The sequence below is a fragment of the Lathyrus oleraceus genome, chromosome 3 (genome assembly GCF_024323335.1).
Source record: "Lathyrus oleraceus cultivar Zhongwan6 chromosome 3, CAAS_Psat_ZW6_1.0, whole genome shotgun sequence".
NCBI lineage: Eukaryota > Viridiplantae > Streptophyta > Magnoliopsida > Fabales > Fabaceae > Lathyrus > Lathyrus oleraceus.
The window spans coordinates 24,102,876-24,116,649 of record NC_066581.1 but is presented as its reverse complement, the minus strand read 5'-3'; the positions used below and the strand labels follow the sequence as shown (position 1 = coordinate 24,116,649).

Genomic DNA, 13,774 nt, shown 5'->3' with positions numbered 1-13,774 from the left:
AACTGACAAAGTCTTATTGACTTATATAGAATCTGACTCCTCTATCATAACACTCACCTATTTAGGATCATGCAATGCCTTAGTCACACTTACTACACAAGTATTTGCATAAAAGGCATAATGTAATAGCTCACATTTATCATTAACCACATTATTTGGTATGACTACAAAATCTTGTAGTATGGATAACGTGTTTCTAACACTTTGAGACCTGTTGGTATCTGCTTGAGTTTGTACTTCACCTTCACTACTTGGTTGTTCATACATGATTTTCATTGAATCCTACTTAACATTATTTCTCCAATCACATTCCTTCAATTCAACTATGACCATATCTCTTCTAATTACTATCTGCTTACTAACAGGATCAAACAATATGTAACCAACAATTGAATGATAAGCAATCAAGATCATCTGACTTGATTTTTCATCAAGCTTCCTCCTCAATTGATCAGGCACATGTCTATGCACTACGCCAAATAAGGGAAAAGAGGGCGCTTTTTTTGGCCTATAACAGCGCTTTAAAGCGCCCTCTAATCTGGCGCTGGCATAGGTAAAGACAGCGCTTTTTTTCCTGGTGAAAGCGCTCTCTAAAGTGGCTCTTTAAGCCCTTTAAGGGCCACTTTAGAGGGCGCTTTTTAAAGAAAGCGCCCTCTAAAGTGGAAACTTTTAAGGGTTTAGAGGGCACTTTTACTGGAAAGCGCCCTCTAAAGTGGAAACTTTTAAGGGTTTAGAGGGCGCTTTTACTGGAAAGCGCCCTCTAAAGTGGAAATTTAAAGGGTTTAGAGGGCGCTTATTTTGGAAAGCGCCATCTAAAGTGGGTGGTTATTTAATTTTTTTTTTTAAAAAGCGCTATATTTATTTATTTATTTTAGATAACCTGTATATTGAAGCAGTACACCTAAAACTGTATAATTTGAAGCCCTTTTTCACACATTGCATTCAACAAGCCTTATATACAACAATCCATACATATACAACAATCCACTGATATATAATCGTTTAACTTCTAAAGATTCTAAATATACAACCAATTCATAACTTAAAAAGAAATAAAACTAAGTAGCAAAAGCATCTCTGAGATGTATGTTTTTTTTGCTAGCCGCAGTCTTCTTAGCAACAACCTCTTTTTGTTCAATATCAATAGCATGAACCTAAAATATCATAAAATTAGTTAGGTGAAGTATAAGATCAAGAATTAACATTTTCTATGCATAAATATCATATAATTGTGTTTATACCTTTTTTTTATGCAACTGACTCGATTTGCTGTAATAAAAGCCATTTTACCTGTAATAAAGAAAACAATTAAAATCATTTGACCTGTACCTTTTTCACTAAGTTCTCTTTCTTTTCTTGGTTGGAATATGTTCTACATGTCTCTTAACAACACGAACGGTTGGATTGATCCAAATACCCTCATTATGATCATTTCTAATATATGAATCATTTGATATAATATTCTCATCTTGATCATTTCTGGTAAACGATTCAATCTCAACATCAATATCACCTTGATCTCCAGTGTTTTCATCAATTACTTTGTTGGAAAAAAGAACTATAGACCATTTCGTACTTTTCAGATCATTGACATAGAACACTTGTCTAGCTTGAGAGGCTAGAATAAAAGACTCATCTTTGTATCCCACCCTATTAAGATCCACTTGCAAAAATCCTGACTTATCCATTCGAATGCCGTTATTATTTTCAACCCACTTGCAACCAAATATAGGAATCTGAAACTTCTCATAATCAAACACCCAAATGCGCTCGATAACACCAAAATACGACAGATTTGCAAATTTGGGATTTAAGTCCTTCACACTTGATATGTGCATTGCTTCAGCTACCACGGTGACACCACTATTCTGCATAGTACTTTTATCATCTTGTTCTTTGGTATAACGCGTATGCGCTATAAGAAAAAACATGGAAACTTGGACCATATGCTAAGCATCTCAACCTTTCTGTTATTGAAGCGGGATCTGAATAATACTTTGAATAAATATGATCCTTAAACCAAGGTATAAAACATCGATTGTGCTCTCGTACTATCCAATTTTCATTTCTATTGGGATTTAAACCTCGGAGAACATCCTTGTGAATTTCAACATACGGCTCAACCTCATTCTCATTGTGCAGAACATACAAATGCACTTGATCCCGTTCGACCCTTGACACTGCCACGATTTTATTTCCAATTAGATTTTTTCCTTCTTTCTTTTCGACAAGCTGAGACTTGGGGAGTCCGATTGACTGAACATTAGACAAATATTCAGTACAAAACTCAATCGCTTCTTCAACAATGTATCTTTCAACCATACAACCTTCTGGTCGACTTTGGTTCTTCACGTATCCTTTTAATATTTTCATATAACGTTCAACAGGGTACATCCATCTCATATAAGCTGGTCCACACAATTGTGTCTCTTTCACAAGATGAACAACTAGATGTACCATTATGTCAAAAACTGATGGAGGAAAAAAGATTTCAAGCTCACACAAAGTAATAACGATTTCTTTTTGCAACATTGGTAAGATCGCAGGATCGATCACCTTACTGCAAATTGACTTGAAGAAAGAACACAACTTAGGATCGATCACCTGAATTGCGTCAACCCGTTTCCCATAACAACAACCCAAGCAAGGACATATCATTCTACTGGGGTCTTCGGCGTGCGCAACGACAAACTTAACGAATTCTGATACCCTATTCTCGTACTCTCTCGACAATCGATTGGAAGACATCCATGTATTATTCATTACTAATTAGAATAAATAAAAAACAATTTCAGAAGAGAAACCAAAAATGGGATGAGACAAAACAATTTCGCGTTATTGAGTTAGTCTCTGTGCAGGGCATTCATGTCTCCAACAACAACCCAAAACCAAAACAATTTTGGTTTATTGAGTTAGTTTCTCAACATTTTCAGATATCTCTGACATCAATAGCATGAGAATGTATGAACCATGCATTAAGCATTAGTGGTATGCACTAATTTGTAGCATAGTTATATATCATCATATAGTTTTTACAAAAGATAAACATTGACTAGAAAATATATATGTAGAATTGTATAATGGTCTAACTGAAAGCTAACAGAAGAATAGTCGACTCTAATTTACTCTATCAAATAACATCCATACCTAAACTTCTTAAGTTACTAGCTACGCTATGTATGCTAGAATAAATACACTCATAAGCTGCATAGTGTACCTTTGATTGGTAGAAGGTGTTTTAGATATTGCTGCCTCCTTTTTCTACATCGAGAAACAAATGGAACAGTTGGTGAAATTTAACCCATAATGCCTAGTCTCCATTGCTAGCATTGCAACACAATAATTATTGTTGAGAATACTCAATAAATGTATGAACCAAGAAAAATGAAACCAAAAATGAACAATAGCGAACGTCAGAAGAGAAACCAAGTAATATGAAGATTAGAAAAATACTTATGGTGTCAAAATCGAACAGCTAACAACGAATTAATAGAAGGAGGAAACGTCGTAGATCTAACAGAGGTGGAAGGAGAACGCCTTAGAAGTAGCGAAAATCGTAGCAGTGAGAACCCTAACGTGAAAAAGAACGAAAATAACAGAGAGTGAAATAACAAAACGCGCAGTATGTTATAATTTTAATGTTTACTAAAGGGGACCTTAGAGGGCGCTTGTGGAAAAAAAGCGCCCTCTAAAGGGGGCCTAAGAGGGCGCTTATGAAAGCGCTCTCTAAGGCTTTCCAAAAGCGCTTTATAAACTGGAAATACACATGGACTTATAGAGCGCTTTTTTAAAAGCGCCCTCTAAGGGTAACCTTAGAGGGCGCTTTCTAAAAAGCGCCCTGTATTGTTGTCCCTCTATCTCCTCCTTATTTTTTCGCTTCACCTTAGAGGGCGCTTTATTACAAAAGCGCCCTCTAAAGTGCGCTGTCTATTCCAGTTGTTCGCTCCTTATTTTTTCGCTTCACTTTAGAGTGCGCTTTTGTAATAAAGCGCCCTCTAAGGTGCGCTGTCTATTCCAGTTTTTGGCGTAGTGATGTGCAATATACTTTAAAACCTTTAAGTGACTCAAGCTTGGTTTGACATCTAACCAATGTTCTTATAGTGTGATCCCCTTTAGCTGCTTGGTCGTAGACCTATCAAAATGTATGTAGTAGTGGACACAACCTCACCCCGTAGTTTATTAAGTAAATGCTTGTTCTTCAACATGCTTCTCACTATGTTTATAATGACCTTATTCTTTATCTCTACAATCCCATTTTGTTTAGATGTATTGTTGGTGTAAGCCCTAGAGGCCAATACTTTTGGTACTTGTATAGAATTATTTATTAATAATAAAAGGCTTTTTCTTTATTATGTTTGTTTAATAAAGTCCCTAGAATAGCTAGTCCGTTTAATGTATCAAGTATGACTTAATCATGAGATCACATTAAACATAAGGACACTATTCTTAAAGTATCCGTAGTCGAGCTTTATTGTCAAGTGGGATAACATTAAAGCATGAAGACTATTATGTTTATAGACTGATGATCACATCTCATGGATCATGGATAAGGAGTTATCAAGTCTTAAACATAAGTATGAATATTAAGAGTAATATTTATACTGGATTGACTCGCTATTAGAATACTATATAGAATGTTATGCAAAGTGTCATAAGTTATTCTCATGGTGATAATGGTGTATACCACCCTTCGACCTGAAACCACTATGGACCCTAGATGTAGAGTCGAGTGCCTTATTGCTGATCAAATGTTGTCCGTAACTGGATGGCCATAAAGACAGTTGATGGGTACTCCACGAGGCATGCTAAGGGACATGAGTGACCTAGATGGAATTTGCCCATCCTGCGTAACAGGATAAATGTCTATGGGCCCAATATTGAACTGGACAAGGATGACACGGTCTATGCCTTGTGTTCAATATAGACATAAGGGCAAAAGGGTAATTATACACATAAGTATTATCACAAAAGGATTTGTCAGATCACATGACATTTTTGTGTCTTGGGTAGCAGTGATGTGTTGCTAGATACCGCTCACTGTTTATTATGTTAAGTGCGTGATTTAATATAATTGCCAATGCCACGAAAACCTACAGGGTCACACACAAAGGACGGATTAATGAGAGATAGAGTAACTAAGGAACACCGTAAGGTACGATGCACTTAAGTGAATTGTAGAACATCGTAAGGTACCGTGTACTTAAGTAGAGTATGAAATATGGTAAGGTACCACGCGCTTAAGTGATATTGGCATATTATAAGATATGGACCACATACACTTGAGTGGGTTTTTTAGCTTGCAGCCCACACAAGTGGTTCTATAAATAGAACCCTCGTGTAGAAGCATTTGAGAAGTTGCAATTTCGTTTCTCTCTCTCTCTCTCTCTCTCACTCAAAGCCTTCATTCATAGCAGCTAGCACTAAGATTGAAGGAATCCGTTCGTGTGGACTGAGTAGAAGTGTTGTCATTGTTCAACGTTTTCGTGATCGCTCTGTAGATCTGCACCAAAGGTTACAATGGCCACAAAAGGTAACGACTCTATCACTGATCATGACCATTCGTAAGGATCATTAAAGGAGAAATTTTAAATTCCGTTGCGTTTTGGATCGCCCTTCATGTATATGGTGGCACATCCTCATGAGAAATTCTCGTCCTTTCATATAATGCTTCAAACTCACTTAACCCATACTCACCTCCACAATAAATTCTTAACACTTTTCTCTTGTGACCACTTTGTCTTTTTACCCTGGACTTAAACTTGTCAAACACATCAATCACATCAGTTTTCCTTTTTATTAAGTATGTCCATAATTTTTTGTTAAAATCATCTATAAATGTGACAAAGTACTTGTTACCTCCATTTGAGTCAACTAAAATGGATCCACACACATCAGAGTATATGACTTCAAGAGTGGATATATACTTTCTTCGTGCATCCTTGTTGAAGTGATTTTTGTGTTGCTTGGCATGTACACATTCTTCACACACTTTACTAGAGATACGAATTCCAGACATTCCTGAAACCATATTTTGCTTCTTCAGGTAACTAATGTCTCTAAAGTTTAAATGGCTAATCCTATATTTCCATAGCCACCCATCACCTCTAGCGACAATTACTAGGCAGTTATGCTCCAACACATCAAGTTCAATGTTAAAGTTTCTATTTTGTTATACCTAGATGCCTTCAAGATCAATCTTCCACTTGAGTCATGAACTCTCATAATTTTTTCTTCTATCAAGATCTTATAGGTCTTCTAAATCAATTGTCGAATGTTGAGTATATTACTCTTCATATCTGGAATGTATATCATATTTGAGATCAATGACTACTTACCATCTTTCCTTATGATCAAGACATCAAAATGCCTTATGCTGCTAATGTGTTATAAATTACAAACTTCACTTTATTCTTCATGGATTGACTGATGTTGACAAACTAATATTTTCTACTAGTTATGTGGAATGAACACCATGAATCCAAATACCATTGGTTTCTATATCTTTCTTCTCATCTTCTTCCTTTGCCAGCTTTGCATCATCTTCTTTATATTTCTTGCTTCCATAACATTCATCAATAAAATGACCATATTTCTGACAACTGTAACATTGAATGTTATTGTTGTCAAACTTCTTTCTTCCCCATCTACCTCTATTTCTACCACGACTTCTATGACCACCTTTAGTGGTATTTTGCTTCTGATTTGATGAACCGTCTTCTTGCTGATAGTTTCTACCATTCGAGTTGTTGTGTCCACCTCTAGCTTTGTTGTTATTCCACTTTACTTTACTCTTCTTATCTTTATTTGACTGTGCTTGCAATACAACCTCTAATTTTGCCTTGCTTGTAGTCCTCTTCACCATTCTTTGTTCATGTGATTCGAGAGACCATTTCAATTCTTCTTTTGTCAAACTTGACAAGTCTTTGTACTCTTCTATGGCCACCATGATATGATCAATTTTTAGGGACAAATATCTCAAGATATTTGCAACTATATACTTAATTGATATCACCGCACCACATGGCTTGATTTGGTTCACCGACCTAGTCACTCTTGTAAAAAATCACTTACGCTTTCATTTTCTTCCGTTTGAAGTAACTCATACAACCTCTAGTTAGTTTGTAACCCCGCCTCCTTCATCTTCTCAGCACCACCAAATGACTGTTCCAATATATCTCATGATTCCTTTGATGAATCATCATCTCAACCTTCTCAAAATTGTCTAGATCAACACATTGATGAACTATAAAGAGAAATTTATAATCCTTCTTCTTCAATTCCTTATGCACAATCTTCTCATCATCTGTGACACAATCACTAATTGATGAAACACCATTCTTCACAAGATCTCACACATCTTGATAGCAGAATACCATCTTCATCTTCTTACACCAATTGTCATAGTTCTTTTCATTTAGAATGGGAAGATTTGTCGAAAATGACTATTTAGATGAGAAGTCAATCCTCAAGATCACCCAAGAACCAAATCAAATGCTCTAGATACCAGATATTGGAATAATCCTCAAGCAAAGCACACAATCACAACCTCACAAATGATGCACACAGATTTACATAACGTTTTGTTCTCTCACACACACTTTGCACCTTTGATTAGAATGAATGAAGTGAAGAAAGAGATGAAGATTGAGAAGAAGAGAATGGAATACTCTTGCACACACTTTAATGGTCACAATACAAGGGTATATATAGTTGTTACTTGCACTATAAATAACCAACGGATCTCTAACTAACTACACACTCTAACTGTCATAATTAACTTTGTTAAAACAAACTTTTATCACTAACCACTGTTACTTGTGTTCCAAATAAGACACAAATGAATTTACATTCAACAGTTTGACATCTTTCTATTTTCTGTCTATGTTTAAGTTTCAGTTTTATGGTTTTCAATGTGTTCAAATTGTACAATGTAAAAGTCCATTTTTGTTTTTGTCTCCTGAACTCTACAATTTACGCAAATCATGTCCAAACTATGTAATCTAGACAAGAATAAATGAGCTGATTTGGTAACTTTTAAGAACATAGCAGTGGGACAAAAATGTTTGGTGTGCCTTTTGTAGAAAGAAATGTGAACATAGATTGACCAAAATCAAACTTAAGGAATGCCATAGTCTTAGACTCGTTCAACACCTCCAGCATGGAAACATTTTGACCAAAAACTAAGGAATGAAATCGTGTACCTCAAGTTTTGACCATGAATAAACAAAGATACAATAAGAAAACAAACACCATTGCATGTCAGAAAGTTGAAATCTATTGCATACATAAATCAATAAACTAACCATTTCAGCAAAGACTTAGTTTAAGTAATGTGTAGTATTACGTACATATGATGTGAAAACTTCGAAATTGAAACGAAATTTCAAGGTGTTTGAACTTTACAAGTTGTGCACCGCTCTTGTTGAAAACTTCAAACCGCGGTTTTTGGTCAACTACTAAAAAAATAATCAAAACATCATGTTATTTTTATATATAAACATTAAACATGTCTTTCATTTTCATTAACCATATTCTTCATTCTCATTAAACATCACCTAATCAATCTTCTTCATCCTTAAACCTCTTCATTTCTCTTCAATCCTTTGAAACTTCATCAACTCATCTTTGATTATAATGGGTAGTAGTAGTACTAGCCACACGATATTAAAGTTGTGTTTGTTCATAACTTTAATTCTTGTATTGAGTTTTGATAACACCAGTGCAGCAAGAACACTGCTACAAAGAGGTCCGGTGAAAGGTTCGACGAAGAATCCATGCTCCACCGTTCCTGGCCGGAGTAAAGGACGCTGTACTTTGGCTGAAATTCATGTCGCCGGACATGTTAGCATAGCTCACGCGCCACCACTGGAGTTTCATGGAGATATAGTTATTCCTAAGTTTGAAGTTGGAGCAGCTAGCTCTCATTGATAGATAGCATCCCAAAAGAAGAGATCATGATCAAGATTTTTATTTTTTTATTGTTTGATAGACAGATTTTTTTGATACACAGATGTAATTTTTTATACACAGATCTTGTTATTACTTGTCAAAGACATAGAATTGAAACTAACTGTATCTATACATTTTGTATATTAGCACATTCATTCTTATTACTACGGTATTTTCTCATGTACAGTTTCCAAAATTATTCTATCAAACAAAAAAAAACGCGAATTTGAACCGGCGATATCCATGAGAATCTTGAATCTCAGCTAATAGAAAAAAAAATTGCATGTTAATTATATATTTAAGCCGCGTGGTTGCGCGAGAGTGAGTAGGTTTTGAATTTTCATGCCACAAGGGTTGACTTTGATATTGTGAAAATGAACTTCGACTTAAATTTCCAATGTTTGAATTGAATTATCTAGGCTATTTGAAGATAAGCGGAAAATTCTAATTATTTAGAGTTTTTAAAAGAAAATATATATTGCATTTTATCTATAAATGTGGTACATTAGATGACATACCACCACCATCTATACCAACAGGTGTATATGAACAGAAGTTTCAGATGATAGTAGCAGGTATGCACATTATATATATATATATATATATATATATATATATATATATATATATATATATATATATATATATATATATATATATATATATATATATATATATATATAAACGCTAATTGTCACGTCATTATTTTATATGAAATTTTCATTTATTTCATATAAGTCTTCTATGAAATTAATATTAAATTAAAAATGATTTTTATTTAACAAAATCAATTTTCAATTAAAATTTCTAAATCTCAAACCCATACTTTGAAAGATCGAATGGAATTTTGAAAACCCTTAATCTTCTTCTTTTTCTCATCCTCCATCTTCCTTCAATGGTGCAGACTGAATTCCTATTTGTTTGAGTTTATTCTTCAATGTTTTTAACTAAATATTATTTATCTTATTCGTCTTCTTCCATCACTCAATTTCGTATCCATTTCCTGTTCAATATATAATTTTAAGAGGTAACGTTCATCTACTCCGTATTGGTTATGTTGGTCATCCAAGGGTATCAAAATATTTCATATTCATTGTGCAATTCCCTTACCCAGATACACAGTGGAATGTTGTCGTCTTCTTTCACATATAATTGTTCGTATCCATCTCATTCTTTATATTTTTCCAAAATCTAGTTGATTTGAGTTATCATACATAAATTATTGAATTGGATATTAAATTGTATTTTTAGTTGAAGTTGATTTGAATTCTTACCCAGATATAATTCATTTGGTGATTAGGGTTTGTATTTTAATTTGAAGTTCGTCTGCAATTTGGGAATTAGGGCTTGTATTTTAAGTTGAAGTTGATTCAATTCTTACGCAGGAATTATACAATTGGGGATTAAGATTTATATTTTATGAAATTCATAACTTTTAAAAATTACATTTGCATTGAATTGGTAGATAGTGAAATAATTTTAATTCAATTGAATCTTTAGAGTTTAAATTAGTTTTTGAGTTGTCTAAAGAGGAATTTATATTGTGATATTACTCATATTTAAGTTGTGTATTTTTGTGAATTATTTTGATGATTTATTCTTCAAATATCCTACAATTAAGTAATGACTGCAAATAGTTTATTCAGAATATTTGAACTCGAAAACATAGACTGAAAAAGGACTTGCATGTGTAAATAAAATAGAGTTACTTAATGTAGCTTATTCTACTTAATGGAATACGGTTTGATCGTTGTTGTTTTACTTTTTTTAGATTGAATGTTGGAAGCAAGCCATGCATCTTAAAGGTAATGCTCTTGAGAAAACAGGAACATAGAAATTTTAGATTTACCATTTAGTGTCAATTTAATTAGTTGTTGGTGGATATAAAAAAATAAAGTACCTAGTTGATGGCTCAATTGACAAGTTGAAAGCAATATTACTTGCAAAAGAATATAATAAAATTGAGGATATTCATTACTTTGACACATACTTACTAGTTTCTAAGCTAAAATGGTAAACAATGCATTTTTTTTATGGCGAGCTTCAATAAAATATTTACATGATTGTTTTTACCAGTGTTTGTACCTCCAAACCTAATCAAGTTTGTAAGTTTGTCAAATCCCTATACGAGCTGAAACAAGTTAGCATGAGATGGTACGAAAGGTTTGTCACATTTCTCATAAAGCACCGTTACAAACAAGGTTATGCAACTACTCACTGTTTGTCAAGAACATTTCACTATCATTCACCGTTATTCTAGTTATGTCGATGTGATAATCCCTGGAAACGACCTTGAAGAATTCAAATCCATCAAAGAAGCTTGACACAACTCATTTAAAATCAAAGATTTGGGCAAGTTAAATTATTTTCTAGGAGTTAAAGTAGCATATTCAAAAGGTGGAACGCTGATGTTAGTCAGTTTTGTGTTACAAATCAATTAGAATGTGAGTTGTGGTAGTTACTAGCTAAGTAATGACAAGTGTTGCATACCTACAATAGCTTAGAATGCAAGTCATAAAATTTATATTAATTGATCATTATAAATGATACAAATTAATGAAAAAACTATTCATTTTGAGATCTTAATATTTTATAAATAATAATAAATGGAGAATCTTGGTGTCGAATTTGAGGGCTGACATGCCTGTTTTTTAAAATATAATAATAAATAAAAAAGAACAAGTATTGCATGCTAATTATATATTGAAGCCGCGTGTTTGCGCGAGAGGGAGTAGGTTTAGGGTTGACTTTGGTATGGTGAAAATGAGAACGAACTTGAAGTCAAATTTCCAATGTTTGAATTGAAATCTGTAGGCATGTTTTCTTTTTGACACAATCTTGGCTACTAGGTTTACGAAGACTAGCCAAGGGACCAGGGAAATCTATAACCACTCTTATGCTATATATATTGAAAAAACTGGCACAGCATATATTGGAAAAATGCTGAAACAGTTATAAATTTTTTAACTTTTTATATTTTAAATGTTTAAGTTACTTAATAAATTGTATCATTTTATTAAGATTGAGATAGTAGATGGATTAAGACGATGATTATGCCTCTAAGTACTACTATGAAGATCAAGAGGGCGCTGAACACGACGACTTGCACGCGGACAATGATCAGGTGGTTGATGGATTCTTAAAAAATCCTTCATCTTTATATACAATCTCTCTCTAATGTCACTTAAGAATAATTGTCTAACGAACTAAATGAAATTCAAATGAGAGTGAAATTACATTATCATGAAATGTAAATGTTGTTTGGTGATTAGCTAAAGCTAGTGTGAACAAATTAGTTAGTTAGTCTCGATATCGTGTATCACAAGTAATCAAATTAACTTTCTTCTTTATTTAATTATTTAACCTCCCCACAAGCTTGAGGTTGGTAAATATCAACCATGCCAAGCTTGGATAAACATTCATGAAAAGGTCAAGGTCCAACAACTTTGGTAAAGATATCGACAACTTGGTTTTGAGATGACACAAGAAGCAGTCACATGAGCCCAACTTTAAATTTCCCATGCACCCAATAACAATCAATATCCAGATGTTTGATATGTTCATGAAACACGGGATTGGTAGAGATATGAAGTGCACTATGGTTGTCAAAATATAACATTGAAAATCGGGAATGAGATCATGAAGCAAAAAGCATAATCGTTGTAGTTCTCTAGTACCTGAGACCAAGGCATGATACTCAGCTTCTGATAAAGAACAAATCATTGTAACTTATGTCTTGGATTTCCACAAGACTAAGGATTGACCATTAAAGAAGAAGTACCTTAAGATATACTGTATGGTATGTACACAACCTCCCCAATCTGCATTACTAAGGTCAAGAATTTGCTAGTCAGAAGACTATGGCAGAAAAATGAAGGTTACGAGAAACACAAGAAACAAGGGGCTTGAATTGGATTTCAAGAATACAAACTTTTACTTCCCAACACAACAAACATAAAACAAAGAACAAAAATAGTGAAACAATTATTTTTATCCTAGTTTGTTGTTAACTAAGCTACCCCCAGTCCACCCGCAAAGGTAATTTCGCCTTATCAATAAGGACTTAATCCACTATAATCAAACTTGATTACACCACAAAGACCAATTGTCAATGTCTTCTTGAGTAACACTGACTAAACTCTAGCCACTTAAGGAAAAACAATCGAACAAATTGAGATATAAATTGTGTTTGCAAAATGCTTCTAAAAAAGAAGAATACACAAAAGAGTTACAATAATATCCCACAAAATATATTCTATGAAGAGTATGAACAAAAATTCTTGCGTGTGTTTCTTTTCTCTCAAATATTTTACAAAATTCATTGTTCACATATATGATAATCTCTTAGAATGTGTAACACTTTTCTATTCTTCCAAGTCTTCTTTATATAGGCAATGAAGAGATTCGTTAGAGGGTAGAATTAGAATACCAAAATGGAGATGTATCCTTGCATAAAGGCTTATGAAAATGGGAGACAAAATGGTACAATAGTACAATCTTTAGCAAACAAAACCAATGTAGTGGATGAATATTTGATCTTGTAATGTGTAATATTTTTCTCACGTAAAATCTTTTCATCTTATTGTAGCGGTAAATTCATGACCACTAAGCTATGGATAAACTTAACTTCAATAAAACTAGAGTCTTCACTGCGCTTTTATTGTTTGCAAAGGAAAAGGGAAAAGTACGAACAAAACCCAAAGATAAGAAGTTTTCAAATCAAAACGAATAAAATGCCAAAGAGTACAGGTAAGGGGGTTGGTTACATCGAGGAAACTTGTTAGCACTCAAAGTGTCCTAGGTACTCCTAGGGAGCCCCTTTTTA

At 33.8% G+C, this 13,774-nt stretch overlaps 1 long non-coding RNA gene across 1 annotated transcript; it reads left to right on the top strand.

The window, feature by feature from the left end:
• The first annotated feature begins 9,453 nt into the window (after nucleotides 1-9,453).
• On the top strand, nucleotides 9,454-12,115 carry LOC127132220 (uncharacterized). The gene is made up of 3 exons (XR_007806638.1): nucleotides 9,454-9,524; nucleotides 10,721-10,754; nucleotides 11,971-12,115. It is a non-coding gene; the product is annotated as an uncharacterized LOC127132220 (long non-coding RNA).
• The last annotated feature ends 1,659 nt before the right edge of the window (nucleotides 12,116-13,774 follow it).